General features: G+C 41.9%; 1 protein-coding gene across 3 annotated transcripts in view; it reads left to right on the top strand.

The window, feature by feature from the left end:
- Window positions 1-23492, top strand: part of SHANK2 (SH3 and multiple ankyrin repeat domains 2) — a 641049-nt gene that overhangs the window by 4214 nt on the left and 613343 nt on the right. For all 3 annotated transcript variants that reach the window (XM_073541767.1, XM_073541764.1, XM_073541768.1), the window contains exon 2: window positions 17042-17771. The gene's annotated coding sequence lies outside the window, so the exon portion shown is untranslated. The remainder of the gene's footprint in view (window positions 1-17041; window positions 17772-23492) is intronic.

The raw sequence follows: 23492 nt of genomic DNA, 5'->3' as shown, positions 1-23492 counted from the left end.
CCATATATACAGTACACTGCCCCCAACATGTGACCATATATACAGTACACTGCCCCCAATATGTGACCATATATACAGTACACTGCCCCCAATATGTGACCATATATACACTTCCCCAACATGTGACCATATATACACTGCCCCCAATATGTCACCATATATACAGTACACTGCCCCCAACATGTGACCGTATATACAGTACACTGCCCCCAACATCTTACAGTATATATACACTGCCCCCATTATGTGACCATATATACAATACACTGCCCCCAATATGTGACCATATATACAGTACACTGCCCCCAATATGTGACCATAGAATCATAGAATCATAGAGTTGGAAGGGACCTCCTGGGCCATCTGGTCCAACCCCCTGCTCAAAGCAGGATTCGCTAAATCATCCCAGTCAGATGTCTGTCCAGCCTCTGTTTGAAGACTTCCATTGAAGGAGAACTCACCACTTCTCGTGGCAGCCTGTTCCACTCATTGATCACTCTAACTGTCAAAAAGTTTTTTCTAATATCTAATCTGTGTCTCCTCCCATTCAGTTTCATCCCATTGCTTCTAGTCTTTCCTTGTGCAAATGAGAATAAAGTTGATCCTTCTACAATGTGACAGCCCTTTAGATATTTGTAGACAGCAATTAAGTCTCCTCTCAGTCTTCTCTTTTGCAAACTAAACATTCCCAAATCCTGCAACCTTTCCTCATAAGACAGGGTTTGCAGACCGGTCACCATTCTGGTCGCTCTTTTCTGAACTTGCTCCAGTTTGTTGATGTCTTTTTTAAAATGTGGTGCCCAAAACTGGACACAATATTCCAGATGAGGTCTGACCAAAGAGGAGTAGAGGGAAATAATGACTTCACGTGATCTAGACTGTATGCTTCTGTTAATACATCCTAGAACTGCATTTGCCTTTTTTGCTGCTGCATCACACTGTTGACTCATATTCAGTCTGTGATCTATTAGTATACCCAAGTCTTTTTCACATGTGCTGTCACTTAGCCCTATTCCTCCCATTCTATATGTGCTTTTTTCATTTTTATTGCCCAGATGTAGTACTTTGCATTTCTCCCTGTTAAAAACCATTCTGTTAGTTACTGCCCACTTCTCCAGTTTATTTAAATCTTTTTGAATCCTCTCTCTCTCTTCTCTAGTATTAGCTATCCCTCCTAGCTTTGTGTCATCAGCAAATTTAATCAGTTTACCCTCAATTCCTTCATCTAAATCGTTGATAAAGATGTTGAACAATACAGGGCCCAGGACAGAGCCCTGTGGTACCCCACTTGAGACATTCTTCCAACTGGATGTGCAGCCATTTACGACCACTCTTTGGGTCCGATCACTAAGCCAGCTATGAATCCACCTAACAGTTGCCTTGTCCATTCCATACTTAGTCATTTTTTCAATAAGGATTGTATGAGAGACTTTGTCAAATGCTTTGCTGAAGTCAAGATATACTATATCTACAGCATTTCCTTGATCCACCCAATCAGTGATACCGTCATAGAAGGAAATTAAGTTAGTCTGACATGACTTATTAGTTACAAACCCATGCTGACTCTGTTTGATCACTTCATTCTTATCCAGGTATTGACTTACATGTTGTTTAATAATTTGTTCAAAGATCTTTCCTGGTATAGAAGTCAGACTCACCGGCCTATAGTTGCCTGGGTCCACCTTCTTCCCCTTTTTGAAGATAGGAACAACATTTGCTCTTCTCCAGTCTTCTGGCACTTCTCCTGTTCTCCAAGAATTTTCAAAGATTATGGAGAGTGGTTCAGAAATTTCTTCTGCTATCTCCTTCAGTACTCTGGGGTGTAATTCATCTGGACCTGGAGACTTGAATTCATTTAGGTTAGCTAAGTGTTTCCTCACTATCTTTCTGTTTATAGATATCCTTGATTCTTCTATTCCCTTAATAGGACAGTGAATAACAGTTGGTGTTACATTTCCTTTCTGAGAGAAAACAGATGCAAAATAGGAATTTAAAAGTTCAGCCTTCTCAACATCCTGTCTTACCATTTCATCATTTTCATCCTGTAAAAATCCTATAGCATCTTTGACTTTTCTTTTACTTTTGACATATCCCCAAAATCCTTTATTATTGCTTTTGACATCTCTTGCAAGCCTCAATTCATTTTCAGCTTTAGCTAATCTGATTTGTGCCCTGCAGATTCTGCAGACAGCATTATATTCTTCTTTAGATATGCCTCCCTCTTTCCATTTTATAAACATTTTTTTCTTCCTTTTTAGCATGTGCTTAAGTTCTGTGTTCACCCATCCTGATTTCCTTAAATGCTTCCTATTCTTCCCTCTTTTCGGAATTGTTAACAACTGTGCTTTGAGAATTTCATTTTTCAAGATTTCCCATCCTTCCTGGACATTTTTGTCTTTAAGGATATCCAGCCATTGGATCCCTCCAATTATCTTTCTGAATCCCTTAAAATCTGCCTTTCTGAAATCTAACCTTGACGTCTGAGTCTTCACAGGTCTTCCGCCTCTAGTTATCCAAAATTCTAAAATAGCATGGTCGCTACCTCCTAGGGTTCCAGCCACTTTTACCTCCTCAACCATTTCCTCCCTGTTTATAAGGATTAGATCCAAGGTAGCAGTTCCCCTTGTTTTCTCCCCTACCTTTTGGAAGATAAAGTTGTCAGCAAGAGAGGATAAGAATTTCCTTGACCTGTTAGTTTTGCCTGAGAGAGATTCCCAACAAATGTCTGGATAGTTGAAATCTCCCATGACAACTATGTCATATTTTTTGGAGAACTTGGCCATTTGATGCATAAAGAGTTCATCCATATCTTCAGCTTGCACAGGCGGCCTGTAGTAAATGCCTACAATGGTGTCCTTTCCATTGTTCTGTCCTTGTATTCTTACCCAAACAGTTTCCACAGAACTCCCAGTCTCTGAAGCTTCAATCTCTGTGCAGATATATGCGTTTCTAACATACAATGCAACACCCCCTCCTCGTTTATCAAGTCTGTTTCTTGCAAATAAGTTGTATCCTTCTAGTCTTGTATTCCAATCATGTGTATCGTCCCACCAAGTTTCAGTGATTCCAATGACATCATATTTCTTTTCCTGTGTTAGTAGTTCCAATTCTCCTTGTTTGTTGCCCATGCTTTGTGCATTAGTATAGAAACATTTTAGTTTGTGATTGGTTTCTCTTTCTCCAATGTTTTTATTAATTAGATTCTTTTGTCTTTGTTCTTCCTTTCCACTTCTATTACCATATATACACTGCCCCCAACATGTGACCATATATACAGTACACTGCCCCCAATATGTGACCATATATACAGTACACTGCCCCCAATATGTGACCATATATACACTGCCCCCAACATGTGACCATATATACACTGCCCCAATATGTCACCATATATACAGTACACTGCCCCCAACATGTGACCATATATACAGTACACTGCCCCCAACATCTTACAGTATATATACACTGCCCCCAACATGTGACCATATATACACTGCCCCCAATATGTCACCATATATACAGTACACTGCCCCCAACATCTTACAGTATATATACACTTCCCCCAATATGTGACCATATATACAATACACTGCCCCCAACATGTGACCATATATACACTGCCCCCAACATGTGACCATATATACACTGCCCACAACATCTTACAGTATATATACACTGCCCCCAATATGTGACCATATATACAGTACACTGCCCCCAACATCTTACAGTATATATACACTGCCCCCAATATGTCACCATATATACAGTACACTGCCCCCCAACATGTGACCATATATACACTGCCCCCAAAATGTCACCATATATACACTGCCCCCAACATCTTACAGTATATATACACTGCCCCCAACATGTGACCATATATACAGTACACTGCCCCCAACATGTGACCATATATACAGTACACTTCCCCCAACATGTGACCATATATACACTGCCCCCAACATGTGACCATATATACACTGCCCCCAACATCTTACAGTATATATACACTGCCCCCAATATGTGACCATATATACAATACACTGCCCCCAACATGTGACCATATATACACTGCCCCCAACATGTGACCATATATACACTGACCCAATATGTGACCATATATACAATACACTGCCCCCAACATCTTATAGTATATATACACTGCCCCCAATATGTCACCATATATACAGTACACTGCCCCCCAACATGTGACCATATATACACTGCCCCCAATATGTCACCATATATACACTGCCCCCAACATCTTACAGTATATATACACTGCCCCCAATATGTCACCATATATACAGTACACTGCCCCCAACATGTGACCATATATACAGTACACTGCCCCCAACATCTTACAGTATATATACACTGCCCCCAATATGTCACCATATATACAGTACACTGCCCCCAACATGTGACCATATATACAGTACACTGCCCCCAACATCTTACAGTATATATACACTGCCCCCAATATGTCACCATATATACAGTACACTGCCCCCAACATGTGACCATATATACAGTACACTGCCCCCAACATCTTACAGTATATATACACTGCCCCCAATATGTCACCATATATACAGTACACTGCCCCCAACATGTGACCATATATACAGTACACTGCCCCCAACATCTTACAGTATATATACACTGCCCCCAACATGTGACCATATATACAGTACACTGCCCCCAACATGTGACCATATATACACTGCCCCCAATATGTCACCATATATACAGTACACTGCCCCCAACATCTTACAGTATATATACACTGCCCCCAATATGTCACCATATATACAATACACTGCCCCCAACATGTGACCATATATACAGTACACTGCCCCCAACATGTGACCATATATACACTGCCCCCAATATGTCACCATATATACAATACACTGCCCCCAACATGTGACCATATATACAGTACACTGCCCCCAATATGTGACCATATATACAGTACACTGCCCCCAATATGTGACCATATATACACTTCCCCAACATGTGACCATATATACACTGCCCCCAATATGTCACCATATATACAGTACACTGCCCCCAACATGTGACCATATATACAGTACACTGCCCCCAATATGTGACCATATATACAGTACACTGCCCCCAATATGTGACCATATATACACTTCCCCAACATGTGACCATATATACACTGCCCCCAATATGTCACCATATATACAGTACACTGCCCCCAACATGTGACCGTATATACAGTACACTGCCCCCAACATCTTACAGTATATATACACTGCCCCCATTATGTGACCATATATACAATACACTGCCCCCAATATGTGACCATATATACAGTACACTGCCCCCAATATGTGACCATATATACACTGCCCCCAACATGTGACCATATATACAGTACACTGCCCCCAATATGTGACCATATATACAGTACACTGCCCCCAATATGTGACCATATATACACTGCCCCCAACATGTGACCATATATACACTGCCCCCAATATGTCACCATATATACAGTACACTGCCCCCAACATGTGACCATATATACAGTACACTGCCCCCAACATCTTACAGTATATATACACTGCCCCCAACATGTGACCATATATACACTGCCCCCAATATGTCACCATATATACAGTACACTGCCCCCAACATCTTACAGTATATATACACTTCCCCCAATATGTGACCATATATACAATACACTGCCCCCAACATGTGACCATATATACACTGCCCCCAACATGTGACCATATATACACTGCCCACAACATCTTACAGTATATATACACTGCCCCCAATATGTGACCATATATACAGTACACTGCCCCCAACATCTTACAGTATATATACACTGCCCCCAATATGTCACCATATATACAGTACACTGCCCCCCAACATGTGACCATATATACACTGCCCCCAAAATGTCACCATATATACACTGCCCCCAACATCTTACAGTATATATACATACACTGCCCCCAACATGTGACCATATATACAGTACACTGCCCCCAACATGTGACCGTATATACAGTACACTTCCCCCAACATGTGACCATATATACACTGCCCCCAACATGTGACCATATATACACTGCCCCCAACATCTTACAGTATATATACACTGCCCCCAATATGTGACCATATATACAATACACTGCCCCCAACATGTGACCATATATACACTGCCCCCAACATGTGACCATATATACACTGACCCCAATATGTGACCATATATACAATACACTGCCCCCAACATCTTATAGTATATATACACTGCCCCCAATATGTCACCATATATACAGTACACTGCCCCCCAACATGTGACCATATATACACTGCCCCCAATATGTCACCATATATACACTGCCCCCAACATCTTACAGTATATATACACTGCCCCCAATATGTCACCATATATACAGTACACTGCCCCCAACATGTGACCATATATACAGTACACTGCCCCCAACATCTTACAGTATATATACACTGCCCCCAATATGTCACCATATATACAGTACACTGCCCCCAACATGTGACCATATATACAGTACACTGCCCCCAACATCTTACAGTATATATACACTGCCCCCAATATGTCACCATATATACAGTACACTGCCCCCAACATGTCACCATATATACAGTACACTGCCCCCAACATGTGACCATATATACAGTACACTGCCCCCAACATGTGACCATATATACACTGCCCCCAACATGTGACCATATATACACTGCCCCCAACATCTTACAGTATATATACACTGCTACACTGCCCCCAATATGTGACCATATATACAATACACTGCCCCCAACATGTGACCATATATACACTGCCCCCAATATGTGACCATATATACAATACACTGCCCCCAACATCTTACAGTATATATACACTACCCCCAATATGTGACCATATATACAATACACTGCCCCCAACATGTGACCATATATACACTGCCCCAATATGTGACCATATATACAATACACTGCCCCCAACATCTTACAGTATATATACACTGCCCCCAATATGTCACCATATATACAGTACACTGCCCCCCAACATGTGACCATATATACACTGCCCCCAATATGTCACCATATATACACTGCCCCCAACATCTTACAGTATATATACACTGCCCCCAATATGTCACCATATATACAGTACACTGCCCCCAACATGTGACCATATATACAGTACACTGCCCCCAACATGTGACCATATATACAGTACACTGCCCCCAACATCTTACAGTATATATACACTGCCCCCAATATGTCACCATATATACAGTACACTGCCCCAACATGTGACCATATATACAGTACACTGCCCCCAACATGTGACCATATATACAGTACACTGCCCCCAACATCTTACAGTATATATACACTGCCCCCAATATGTCACCATATATACAGTACACTGCCCCAACATGTGACCATATATACAGTACACTGCCCCCAACATGTGACCATACATACAGTACACTGCCCCCAACATGTGACCATACATACACTGCCCCCAATATGTGACCATATATACAATACACTGCCCCCAACAAATTTTTCAGTATATATACACTACCCCCAATATGTGACCATATACCGTATACAATACACTGCCCCCAACATGTGACCATATATACACTGCCCCCAATATGTGACCATATATACAATACACTGCCCCCAACATCTTACAGTATATATACACTGCCCCCAATATGTCACCATATATACAATACACTGCCCCCAACATGTGACCATATATACACTGCCCCCAATATGTGACCATATATACAATACACTGCCCCCAACAAATTTTTCAGTATATATACACTACCCCCAATATGTGACCATATACCGTATACAATACACTGCCCCCAACATGTGACCATATATACACTGCCCCCAATATGTGACCATAAATACAATACACTGCCCCCAACATCTTACAGTATATATACACTGCCCCCAATATGTCACCATATATACAGTACACTGCCCCCCAGCATGTGACCATATATACACTGCCCCCAATATGTCACCATATATACACTGCCCCCAACATCTTACAGTATATATACACTGCCCCCAATATGTCACCATATATACAGTACACTGCCCCCAACATGTGACCATATATACAGTACACTGCCCCCAACATGTGACCATATATACAGTACACTGCCCCCAACATCTTACAGTATATATACACTGCCCCCAATATGTCACCATATATACAGTACACTGCCCCCAACATGTGACCATATATACAGTACACTGCCCCCAACATGTGACCATATATACAGTACACTGCCCCCAACATGTGACCATATATACACTGCCCCCAACATGTGACCATATATACACTGCCCCCAACATCTTACAGTATATATACACTGCTACACTGCCCCCAATATGTGACCATATATACAATACACTGCCCCCAACATGTGACCATATATACACTGCCCCCAATATGTGACCATATATACAATACACTGCCCCCAACATCTTACAGTATATATACACTACCCCCAATATGTGACCATATATACAATACACTGCCCCAACATGTGACCATATATACACTGCCCCAATATGTGACCATATATACAATACACTGCCCCCAACATCTTACAGTATATATACACTGCCCCCAATATGTCACCATATATACAGTACACTGCCCCCCAACATGTGACCATATATACACTGCCCCCAATATGTCACCATATATACACTGCCCCCAACATCTTACAGTATATATACACTGCCCCCAATATGTCACCATATATACAGTACACTGCCCCCAACATGTGACCATATATACAGTACACTGCCCCCAACATGTGACCATATATACAGTACACTGCCCCCAACATCTTACAGTATATATACACTGCCCCCAATATGTCACCATATATACAGTACACTGCCCCCAGCATGTGACCATATATACAGTACACTGCCCCCAACATCTTACAGTATATATACACTGCCCCCAATATGTCACCATATATACAGTACACTGCCCCCAACATGTGACCATATATACAGTACACTGCCCCCAACATGTGACCATATATACAGTACACTGCCCCCAACATGTGACCATATATACAGTACACTGCCCCCAACATCTTACAGTATATATACACTGCCCCCAATATGTGACCATATATACAATACACTGCCCCCAACATGTGACCATATATACACTGCCCCCAATGTGTGACCATATATACAATACACTGCCCCCAACAAATTTTTCAGTATATATACACTACCCCCAATATGTGACCATATACCGTATACAATACACTGCCCCCAACATGTGACCATATATACACTGCCCCCAATATGTGACCATATATACAATACACTGCCCCCAACATCTTACAGTATATATACACTGCCCCCAATATGTCACCATATATACAGTACACTGCCCCCCAGCATGTGACCATATATACACTGCCCCCAATATGTCACCATATATACACTGCCCCCAACATCTTACAGTATATATACACTGCCCCCAATATGTCACCATATATACAGTACACTGCCCCCAACATGTGACCATATATACAGTACACTGCCCCCAACATGTGACCATATATACAGTACACTGCCCCCAACATCTTACAGTATATATACACTGCCCCCAATATGTCACCATATATACAGTACACTGCCCCCAACATGTGACCATATATACAGTACACTGCCCCCAACATCTTACAGTATATATACACTGCCCCCAATATGTCACCATATATACAGTACACTGCCCCCAACATGTGACCATATATACAGTACACTGCCCCCAACATGTGACCATATATACAGTACACTGCCCCCAACATGTGACCATATATACAGTACACTGCCCCCAACATGTGACCATATATACAGTACACTGCCCCAAACATCTTACAGTATATATACACTGCCCCCAATATGTCACCATATATACAGTACACTGCCCCCAACATCTTACAGTATATATACACTGCCCCCAATATGTCACTATATATACAGTACACTGCCCCCAACATGTGACCATATATACAGTACACTGCCCCCAACATGTGACCATATATACAGTACACTGCCCCCAACATGTGACCATATATACAGTACACTGCCCCCAACATCTTACAGTATATATACACTGCCCCCAATATGTCACCATATATAAAGTACACTGCCCCCAACATGTGACCATATATACAGTACACTGCCCCCAACATGTGACCATATATACAGTACACTGCCCCCAATATGTCACCATATATACAGTACACTGCCCCCAACATCTTACAGTATATATACACTGCCCCAATATGTCACCATATATACAGTACACTGCCCCCCAACATGTGACCATATATACAGTACACTGCCCCCAACATCTTACAGTATATATACACTGCCCCCAACATCTTACAGTATATATACACTGCCCCCAATATGTCACCATATATACAGTACACTGCCCCCAACATGTGACCATATATACAGTACACTGCCCCCAACATGTGACCATATATACAGTACACTACCCCCAATATGTCACCATATATACAGTACACTGCCCCCAACATCTTACAGTATATATACACTGCCCCCAATATGTCACCATATATACAGTATACTGCCCCCCAACATGTGACCATATATACAGTACACTGCCCCCAACATGTGACCATATATACAGTACACTGCCCCCAACATCTTACAGTATATATACACTGCCCCCAACATCTTACAGTATATATACAATGCCCCCAATATGTCACCATATATACAGTACACTGCCCCCAACATGTGACCATATATACACTGCCCCCAACATGTGACCATATATACACTGCCCCCAACATGTGACAGTATGTACACTGCCCCCAATATAGTATATCTTGACTTCAGCAAAGCATTTGACAAAGTCTCTCATACAATCCTCATTGAAAAAATGACTAAGTATGGAATGGACAAGGCAACTGTTAGGTGGATTCATAACTGGCTTAGTGATCGGACCCAAAGAGTGGTCGTAAATGGCTGCACATCCAGTTGGAAGAATGTCTCAAGTGGGGTACCACAGGGCTCTGTCCTGGGCCCTGTATTGTTCAACATCTTTATCAACGATTTAGATGAAGGAATTGAGGGTAAACTGATTAAATTTGCTGATGACACAAAGCTAGGAGGGATAGCTAATACTAGAGAAGAGAGAGAGAGGATTCAAAAAGATTTAAATAAACTGGAGAAGTGGGCAGCAACTAACAGAATGGTTTTTAACAGGGAGAAATGCAAAGTACTACATCTGGGCAATAAAAATGAAAAAAGCATATATAGAATGGGAGGAATAGGGCTAAGTGACAGCAATGTGAAAAAGACTTGGGTATACTAATAGATCGCAGACTGAATATGAGTCAACAGTGTGATGCAGCAGCAAAAAAGGCAAATGCAATTCTAGGATGTATTAACAGGAGCATACAGTCTAGATCACGTGAAGTAATTATTTCCCTCTACTCCTCTTTGGTCAGACCTCATCTGGAATATTGTGTCCAATTTTGGGCACCACATTTAAAAAAAGACATCAACAAACTGGAGCAAGTTCAGAAAAGAGCGACCAGAATGGTGACCGGTCTGCAAACCCTGTCTTATGAGGAAAGGTTGCAGGATTTGGGAATGTTTAGTTTGCAAAAGAGAAGACTGAGAGGAGACTTAATAGCTGTCTACAAATATCTAAAGGGCTGTCACATTGTAGAAGGATCAACTTTATTCTCATTTGCACAAGGAAAGACTAGAAGCAATGGGATGAAGCTGAATGGGAGGAGACACAGATTAGATATTAGAAAAAACTTTTTGACAGTTAGAGTGATCAATGAGTGGAACAGGCTGCCACGAGAAGTGGTGAGTTCTCCTTCAATGGAAGTCTTCAAACAGAGGCTGGACAGACATCTAACTGGGATGATTTAGCGAATCCTGCTTTGAGCAGGGGGTTGGACCAGATGGCCCAGGAGGTCCCTTCCAACTCTACGATTCTATGATTCTATGATTCAATATGTGACCATATATGTACACTGCCCCCAACATGTGCTGGTGTATACACTGCCCCCCAACATGTGACCATATATACACTGCCCCCAATATGTCACCATATATACAGTACACTGCCCCCAACATCTTACAGTATATATACACTGCCCCCAACATCTTACAGTATATATACACTGCCCCCAATATGTCACCATATATACAGTACACTGCCCCCAACATCTTACAGTATATATACACTGCCCCCAACATCTTACAGTATATATACACTGCCCCCAACATCTTACAGTATATATACACTGCCCCCAACATGTCACCATATATACAGTACACTGCCCCCCAACATGTCACCATATATACACTGCCCCCAACATCTTACAGTATATATACACTGCCCCCAATATGTCACCATATATACAGTACACTGCCCCCCAACATGTGACCATATATACACTGCCCCCAACATGTGACCATATATACATTGCCCCCAACATGTGACAGTATATACACTGCCCCCAATATGTCACTATATATACAGTACACTGCCCCCAATATGTGAGAATATATACAGTACACTGCCCCCAACATCTTACAGTATATACAGTACACTGCCCCCCAACATGTGACCATATATACAGTACACTGCCCCCAACATCTTACAGTATATACAGTACACTGCCCCCCAACATGTGACCATATATACAGTACACTGCCCCCCAACATCTTACAGTATATACACTGCCCCCCAACATGTGACCATATATACACTGCCCCCAACATGTGACAGTATATATACACTGCCCCCAATATGTGACCATATATACACTGCCCCCAATATGTGACCATATATACACTGCCCCCAATATGTGAGAATATACACTGCCCCCAATATGTGACCATATATACAGTACACAGCCCCCAACATGTGCCAGTATATACACTGTCCCCAATATGTGAGAATATACACTGCCCCCCAACATGTGCCAGTATATACACTGTCCCCAATATCTTACAGTATATATACAGTACACAGCCCCCAATATGTGACCATATATACAATACACTGCCCCCCAACATGTGCCAGTATATACACTGTCCCCAATATGTGAGAATATACACTGCCCCCCAACATGTGCCAGTATATACATTGCCCCCAACATCTTACAGTATATACACTGCCCCCAACATCTTACAGTATATACACTGCCCCCCCAACATGTGCCAGTATATACACTGCCCCCCAACATGTGCCAGTATATACACTGCCCCCAATATCTTACAGTATATATATACACTGTCCCCAATATGTGAGAATATACACTGCCCACCAACATGTGCCAGTATATACATTGCCCCCAACATCTTACAGTATATACACTGCCCCCCCAACATGTAACAGTATATACACTGCCCCCCCAACATGTAACAGTATATACACTGCCCCCAATATCTTACAGTATATACACTGCCCCCCAACATGTGCCAGTATATACACTGCCCCCCAACATGTGCCAGTATATACACTGTCCCCAATATCTTACAGTATATATATACACTGCCCCAATATGTGACCATATATACAATACACTGCCCCCCAACATTTGCCAGTATATACATTACCTCCAACATCTTACAGTATATATATATACACTGCCCCCAACATGTGACAGTATATACACTGCCCCCAATATCTTACAGTATATACACTGCCCCCAATATCTTACAGTATATACACTGCCCCCAACATCTTACATCTTACAGTATATACACTGCCCCCCAACATGTGACAGTATATACATTGCCCCCAATATGTGACCATATATACACTGCCCCCAACATCTTACAGTATATATATATATATATATATATATACACACTGCCCCAATATCTTACAGTATATATATATACACTGCCCCCAATATCTTACAGTATATATATACACTGCCCTCAACATGTGACAGTATATACACTGCCCCCAATATGTGACCATATATACACTGCTCCCAATATGTGACCACATATACACTGCCCCCAATATGTGAGAATATACACTGCCCCCAACATCTTACAGTATATATACACTGCCCCCAATATGTCACCATATATACACTGCCCCCAACATCTTACAGTATATATACACTGCCCCCAATATGTGACCATATATACAGTACACTGCCCCCCAACATGTGCCAGTATATACACTGTCCCCAATATCTTACAGTATATACACTGCCCCCAATACGTGACAGTGTATACACTGCCCCAATATGTGACCATATATACAGTACACTGCCCCCCAACATGTGACCATATATACACTGCCCCCAATATGTGACCATATATACACTGCCCCCAATATGTGACAGTATATACACTGCCCCCAATATCTTACAATATATATACACTGCCCCCAATATGTGACCATATATACACTGCTCCCAATATCTTACAATATATATACTGCCCCCAACATGTGCCAGTATATACATTGCCCCAACATCTTACAGTATATATACTGCCCCCAATATGTGACCATAAATACACTGCCCCCAATATGTGACCATATATACACTGCTCCAATATATTACAGTATATATATATATATATATATATATATATATACTGCCCCCAACATATGACAGTATATACACTGCCTCCAATATCTTACAGTATATACACTGCCCCCAACATATGACAGTATATACACTGCCCCCAATATGTGAGAATATACACTGCCCCCAACATGTGCCAGTATATACATTGCCCCCAACTGTAACAGTATATACACTGCCCCCAATATGTGCCAGTATATACATTGCCCCAACATGTGACCATATATACACTGCCCCCCAACATATGACAGTATATACACTGCCCCCAATATGTTACCATATATACACTGCCCCCAAGATGTGACAGTATTTACATTGCCTCCAATATGTGAGTATATACACTGGCCCTAACATGTGACCATATATACACTGCCCCCCAATATGTTACCATATATACACTGCCCCCCTACATGTGACATTATATACACTGCCCCCCAATATGTTACCATATATACACTGCCCCCCCTACATGTGACATTATATACACTGCCCCCTAACATTTAACCGTATATACACCGCCCCTCAACATGTGACAGTATATTCACTGCCACCCAACAAGTGACAGTATATACACTGCCCCCAACTCCTGCCCTCACTTGTACTGGTTCTGAGCTCCTCCTCCGTGGTTCTGGCAACAAGCTCTTCCACTGTGGTGCTGAGCTACGGCGCTGAGCTCTTTCTTTGTGGTGCTGGCACCGAGCCCCCCCCTGTGGTGCTGGCACTGAGTCCCCCCCCCCTCTATGGTAGTGGCACTGAGTCCCCCCCCCCCCCCCCCACACCCGTGGTGCTGGCACAGAGTTCCATCTCTGTGGTGCTGCTGCCAAGCTCCCAAGCTCCTTTATGGTTCTGGCGCAAGGCCCCTCCTATGTGGTGTCTGGCACTAAGCTTGTCCCTGTGGTGCTGATATTGAGCTCATCTGTGGTGCTGGTGCTGAGCTTCTCCTCTGTGGTGTGGCACTAGGTTCCTGTAACTAGCCACAGGACCTGTTGAAGCGCAGGAGGTTCGAAACGGCTGTTGTCCGTACCTCTACTCATCCACTCTTCTCCCTGTCTCCATGCTTTTAAATGACATGTAGTAAAGTTTTGTTTTTTTTAACCAGAACGGTGAGTGCCACCCTCCTTTTTTTTCTTCTTATGGAGACTGGCACTGGGTTCCTCTGTGGTACTGGTGCTGAGCTCCTCTGTGGTGCTGGCAATGAGGGGTCCTCTGTGGTGATTGACTCTTCAGTGGCGCTGGCATTCGGCACCTCCTCTGTAGTCATGGCGCTTCGCACTTCACTTTAATACTTGCTTCAGGCACCATTTTAGTGCTAACCCAGATCAGTAATGTGGTACTTTAGCAGTAGAATTTTTATATGTGGAGGGTATGATATGTGAGAGATGCAGTTAGGTCTCCATCTGAGTGGGCATCTGTGGGGGGTCACCCAGGAGAGGTGTCTGTTGTTGCTAAGCAACAGTCCAAACATATTTATCCCTCTGCAGTTCAGCAAAAAGCTTTCACTAGAAAGTCAGGAAGATTCCCTAATAAATAATTCCAAAGGAAACCTCCATTTTTTACTGGATTTTCCATTTAATATCTAGGCTGCTTGGCAACGGGCAGAATGTAATGTTTCATCCCATGTAAGTGTACTGAGTGACAGTGTGGGGGGTAATGTATAAAAATGAGGACAAGAGGAAACAGATGAAAATATAGAAAGAGAGCAGTTTACGGCTTTACACAAAGCACCCTTCACTTGTGTACCCTCTTTATAGTGGGGGCTTTGTAACTTGGTAAAACCTGAAATATCTGATCCGTGTCCCTTGAGGAGAGATATCTGGGGATGGTTGTCCAAATCTCTAATTTATGTATAGCGTACCTGCAACAAAAGGCTGTGATGTATGAATACATAGTGGGATAGGTCACCATTGAATCCCATTGTAAAAAAAAATTACATGTGATCAGATGCAGACTGCACATCAGGAAGACATATACCGTACATCCAGTGGAAAGCTACGACACAGATGTGGCAACCACCTACTTGATGACTGCAGTGCAACAGCACAAGTGTAGCGCGCCACTCCTTCGCATACTACCCTAACAGAGGCCACAGCGATGGATTAATAGAACCCTATGTAAATGTGAGCATTTACCCCCACTGTGCTTGTCCAAAACAATACAAGGGATTCAGAGACACTTGTAGTAAAACAGATCAGTTCAAAACTGAACAAAGACAGTTGTAAACAGATACAAAAGTTTGTTTTATTTAATGGATCGATTTAAAACTGTAAACATTGGTTTGCGTTTGCATCCGTTTTTTATTCCTTTTTTGTTCTTATGTTCAACAGGATCCATTACAAAAATAAATGTGAACATGGCTGATCCTGTTGAAATCGTCAGGACCCCTAACCAAGGTATCTTTTAGTCTGTGCTGCTGATTTCCTGCCATGTCAGTTGAACTTCACTTGCTGCAGTCTTTGGTAGGACTTGTAGTTCCACAGCAAGCCAGAGATTCCATAAGAGGACTACATTATTAGGCAGGACTGTGAATGGAAGCTACGGCAGCTCGTCCTCCTCCTTACTATCTGCCAGGTGAGGAGTGAATGATTCCCTGATAGAGACGAGCAAGATGCCTCCACACAGTCCCTCCTCTCCCCATCCTCCTCCTTTTCCCATTATCTCCCTCCCTCCTCAGGTCTCCCTCTCCGATTCCACTTGCTTGAACTGTTTCATTGGGAGCTATCAGCTGCAAGAAGGATCGCATACAGGGAGGACAGCCAACTTCTTATAACCAGGAGATCCGCATTCCTCTTCTCGTTTGGATACCCCACTTTTTTTTTTTTTTTTTTTTAAAGGGCACACACTTAATTATCCAGGATAGAGTTCCCTGCCTTTTCCAAGGACATACCTACGCTACTTGTCACCTGTTTCATCTGCTCAGGACACCCATATTCTTTACATTTTACACTCCTTTTTGGATCCCCCTCCAGGAGCTGTGACCCGGGACTTGCCCTTTTCTTCTTGACCTTACCTGTGGATCGTTGTTTTCTGATGAATGCCCAGTCATTCTGGACACAGGTACATGCCAGGTTACAGACATTATTGCATCTCTAATTGAAAGCATGTCTTATAATAGAAAGTATGTCTAGGGCTGGGGGGGTAGGAGATCGCACACTTTATTTCAATCTAGGTCACTGACTTATAAAATTAGTATTGTAGTACACTGCACAGTTCTGGAGAGGGACCTAATTAGATTGTGTTTTCCCTGTACAGAAGCAGAGTCGGTGCTTTTACTGGGTGCACCTTGAGATACAATCCACGGCGATCTGGTTACATATGGAGACAGTTCAAAGAGTTCTCGTCTTACTAAATGGCAGCTTTGTAGTATGACATGAATGTCTGAGACTTTTTTTATAGCGTTATTTTGTGTGCGTGCCCTGGAAACTGTCAGTACAGATATTGTTCACTGAGAGCTCCAGTTCCCAAGAGTTTAAGATGCATAAGTATTCCTATAAGCAGCTCCATACATTGACAGCGTTTTAGCCAAGATTCAATGGGCAGCAGTATTCTAGAATACATGTAGAATGTATATCCTAAATGGCCAGGAGTACAGAGTACGAGAGACTATAGAACTATTAGGTATACATAGATGTAATAAGAAAGGTAGAAAATGTTAAGGTGATAGAAATGAATAGTGACTGTTTAAATCAGCAGGGGTTGAATGAATGGGGGGGTACAGTACAGTGTCCTCTTTGACACATCATTGCTGCTAACGAGCCACAATAATGGTATATCCTGTTAATAAAGCCAGGATACCCCTTTAAACTCTTGGTAAAGATCCATTTTAGAAGTGAGTGGAATTTAACAACTGTAGGTTTGACTTTTGCATTTTTCCAACTATAAGGGTACACGAGGATTTGGGGCGCGACACAAGTTGTGCAGCTGCAATCACTCTATGCTGCTGCTACATAGCAGCGTAACAAGACATCGCGGGTATGGTGCAGATTCCACATAATGTATGACACTTTACAGTACATGTACGGTATACAGTGTTTTCAAAACCTCATCCAAACGTAGCTGCAAAAAGTCGCTCAATTCTTTTGTAGATTTTCTTTGATGATTTTAATGTTGGGTGAACTCTGCATTAAATTGTCACCAAAGATCTTATTCTACATGCCAGTTTCAAAACTGCTACTAGAGAGAAGCAGGATAGAAAAACAGGTCTAATACATTTAGATGAACATCTACCCAGACCTGAAACATAACAATAAAAATGTGAAGATATCTATAGGCTTGTCAGCTGAAGTGTTGTGATCCGTAACTCATCAAGCGGGGTATAAATGAGCTCAAGGCTGGAGATGCGCTCAGCCTCTCTGTACTGTGACATATATACTGTATCATTATAGGATATGGGATGTAAAAGTTGCATCTGAACCACAAAATGATTGCAACTGACATTCCATAATGGAGGTACATTGACCAGGATGAAGGGCAATACTCTCATGGCTTAAGAGTCATTGCTTGTGCAGAGACTTAAACCTCTGCCCTGCTGGTGGCATCAGAGCATAGTTGTTGTTTTTGGTAGTCTTTATTTTGTAAATGGTTAGTTTGCAGGTAATTTTGACAAAATCTCCAAGCCTCTGGGAAAACTTCACTTGCAGAATGCAGGTTGCCATATACAACGCTTGTTCTCTGAAAAATGGCAGTGATGAAGTAGGAAGTGATTCTATCCCTTTGAAAGGTTATTGCTTTCTGGAATTGCTTTTTAAGTAGCTTCCTAATGTTGTTCAGCACAAATGGCTTATTGAGGATATATCTATGAAGATAAGTCAGAAATGTATGTTGGGTTGGGGCTACTTACGTCACGTCACAGCAGTTTCTCAGACAAGTCGTGCAACCAAAAACATTAGCGCAACTTGCAACTATTTTATGGCTGCTATTTTGCTGGAAAAAAAAAAATATATATATATGTCGCATGAAATTCACAATCGCTTGCAACTTAAATTGAAATCCATGACAAGTCGCGTGCAACAAGCTATTAGTGACGGGAAATAAAACACATTTGGAAATATTTGTGACTTGTGCCACGGTCACGATAGATCACAGGTCAAAATGCGGCACAATAGGAAGTCCACGTGTAATGTTGCAACGCAAGACTGCTATCTCATTGTCGGATGACACATGTTGCCGTGTAGCCCTGGCCTTACTATATCGGATATGCTGTTACATATTTCCTCTTCCCATATTTTAGATTATTGCGAAAGGTTATGTGGACGTAAATAAGTTTTATTATAAATAATATATTTGTGGCTCACCTCATTAGAGCAAGTGCAGAGTTACAAGTTGGCAGGAATTACAGCCTTATCCATTTTTCAAGACTTTTTTGACCTCGCAGAGAAAAATTTGCGTCTGCACGCTAGTTGCCAGGTAGCATCAACGTGGCAAAGTATGACATTTTGTTTATGGATTCACTACAACTCTCAGCAAAGTCTGCAAATTCCAGCAAAAATAACAAATATAAACAATTTCATTAGAGTCCAACAGTGCAGCTTTTATTTTTATGCTGGGACTTGTAGTCCTAAATTGTATACAGAGAAAGTTTCACAGTACCGCTCGATTACATGTATGATGCTTGTTCTTGTAATTAAGCCTTATGGGAATAAAATCCATTCTTCCATCCATAGAGATACTGTATTCTCTCATTCTTGCCATGAATAGACTTGAGGATCACAGTTTTTACCATATTACTTGTAGGGCAGTGAGAATGGAGCAGAAGACTCGTCATATAACCAGCGTCATGCAAGACGGGAATTAGGATTGGCCATGTAATTGACGGAAGAGGAGGGAGTAGATTCCTGAATATTTTGAATCTATCTCTCTATGTGCTAAATGTCAGAAGAAACAAATAGATCAACTTCTGACAAATGAGCATTAGGAAAACCCAAAATTTCTTTGCCAGTAAAGGATGTGGGGCAGTGATTGGCGGCAGCTCTGAATCTATTTACATTTTACACATTCAGAGTTGTATTTTTAGTATGTAATTGGATGATGATGCCAGGAACGTTTCCAGGCTGCACAAAAGACTAGGTTGCTGCATACTGTAGATACAGTATGTCATGCTGTTCTAGCAGCAGGTATGTTGCCGCCACCGGATTGGCACAAACTGAAGTAATTTTTCACTCTCTTGAGTTGCACTTAAAAAGTGTATCCATCGTTTAATTCTCTACCATCTTGCACGTTCTACAGATTGGTGGGGGTTCAGGTCCTGAGACGGCCACCGATTGCTTAAAAAGCTGCCAGAAGCACTGAGCTTTGCAGGCATCTCTTAGCTCTTGCTTGAGCTCCTGAAAGGGTAGAACATATTTAAAATATATATTAAAGGGGGTTGCCTACTTTTTTAATTCATTTTATTTTTTACTCCAATGCATATATTTGGGGCTAAAAAATATTTTTGCAATTGGATTTCATTTTTACCTCTTAGCTTTTACAGGCTCTTTTTTTAGTTGAAAACTCTGTGTCAGGTTGGCATATCAGGCTGACTGATGGATTCTCAGTTTGATCATTCTGCAACCAGTAATAGAAGGCAAACGGTGCAAATTTTTTATTGAAACTGAATTGTAAAAATGAATTTTAGCCCCAAATACATGCACTAAAAGTACCACTCCAATCTTTTTATTTTTTATTGCAGCGCTGGAGTGGTGCTTTTAATCTTAGGTCCCTGCACCTAGTCTTATACTTACCTGCCGCCGTCTTCACCTTCTAATGCCGTCGGTCTCCATCAGTTTGCACTGAGAGCTTGTATCCATTACTTCTGACTTACAGACAGTCAAAAGTTGTAGGCACAAGATGGCAGAACCGGAGCAGCGCCAACTGGAGGCTGATGTTTATAGTCTGGGAAGGGAGTAAAACCCATGGAGGTTTCCAGGATATTAATATCAGCTCACAGATGTATACTTAAACTTTCATGGCTATTAAAATAGACCCCCCCCCAAAAAAAAAAAAAAAATTAATAACCAGCAAAGGCTAGGCAGACAGCTGCTGGCTGATATTAATAGCCTACGAAGAGGCCATGAGTATTGGTCCCATCCCAGACTAAAAACATCAGCTCTCAGCCACCCCAAAAAGACGCATTCATAACATGTGCCAATTCTGGCACTTAGCCTTGTTGTTCCCACTTGCCCTGGTGCGGTGGCAAGTGGGGTGATAGATTGTGTGGGTTGATGTCACCTTTGTATTGTCAGGTGACATCAAGTCCATATGTTGTTAATTGAGAGACGTCTATAAGACGCCCCCATTACTAACCCCATAGTGATATTGTATAAAAAAAAAAATCACTAACCTCTGGGCTTGATGTCACCTGACAATACAAAGGTGACATCAACCACATGCCCTACTATCATCCTACTTGCCACTGCACCACGCCAAGTGGGAAGAGCGAGGCTAAGTGCCAGAATTGCCGCATCTTATGGGTGCGCCTTTTCTGGGGAGACTGAGAGCTGATGTTTTTAGTCTTCCTAGGCTATTAATATCAGCTCTCAGAATTCTGCCTAGCCTTTGCTGGTTATTAGTGATAGGCGAACTCTATGTAATTCTTTTTTTTGGAGGGGGTCCCCCATTTTAATAAGCATAAAAGGCTAAGTATACAGCTGTGAGCTGATGCTAATAACTTGGGAAGCTCCATGGATATTACCTTCTTGCTAGGCTATAATCATCTGCTCCCAGCTGTCTACGTTCCATCTGCTGGTTAATAAAGTGTCAGGGGATCCCACGCTATTTTTTCAGAAAATAATTTAGTATGTAAAAAAATACATGTTCAGTAAACTACACAAGCACTGTAGTAATTATATATGTCACTGGTATCTTTATATCTTTATATCTATCGATTCTATGTGTATGTATCTATTCTGTTCTGTTGGGTCACGCTGTGATTTTACTGTGCGCGGCAGATTAATTGGCGGCTTTTCAAAGGACACTGGTGTGTAAAAATCACTTGCATGGTGCGACTTTCTTCTGCCACCCATTGACTTGCATTGGCGAGTCTCGTCCGAGATACTTGGACAATCGCACTATGCAGCTGTTTTTTTTTCTCAGTCCAATTTCAGCTGAGAAAAAAATCGCAGATGATCTGTGACTCATAGCGTAACATTGGTCAGAGTTCAATCCGATTTTTTTATCGGATTGCATTCATCCATTTTCCTCGCTGATGAGTATGAGCCCTAAGTATAAGTTACAAAATTATGTTACATTATAGCTTTAATTAAAGTCTTACTAATGTTTTCCTGAGCTGTACTTTTGTAGCGACCCAAAATTGCAGCTTCATTAAAATGACTCTGACAGCACAGAATGACTGTTTGAACCCAGTATGGGGCTCGATGCACCATGGCATGGCCAAACATTTAGGTGCACCTGCCCACCTGCTTGATTACCATCCATCTCCACCCTTCTCTCACTCTATGAAACCAGAGCTGTCAATAGAAGATGAGCGGGGTGTAGTTAGAGGGAAGAGAAGCAGGTGGTAAGGTGCACTGAAATCTTTGGCCACGCCACCATGCGAGTGCCTGTTCTTGGTTTGAACAGTCATTGTGTGCTCATAGCCCCTTTAAAGGGATTATCTCGTTATGACAACTTAATTTTCCCAGCATATACTTTGTTGCCATTGATTACCATTTACTAGATGAATAGGATTTTTAACATCCTGATCTACGCTGTGGATTTTCAGTGAGGAGTCCGTACTTAAAATCTGCAGCGTTTTTGCAGCATGTGAATTTAGCCATAGGGGGAGATCCTGTCAATCATTAC

Source organism: Dendrobates tinctorius, unplaced genomic scaffold, assembly GCF_039654945.1.
Source record: "Dendrobates tinctorius isolate UK_male_01 unplaced genomic scaffold, ASM3965494v1 ptg000124l, whole genome shotgun sequence".
Lineage (NCBI taxonomy): Eukaryota > Metazoa > Chordata > Amphibia > Anura > Dendrobatidae > Dendrobates > Dendrobates tinctorius.
Note: the sequence above shows the minus strand (reverse complement) of the source record. Positions and strands in the feature narration are given on the sequence as shown.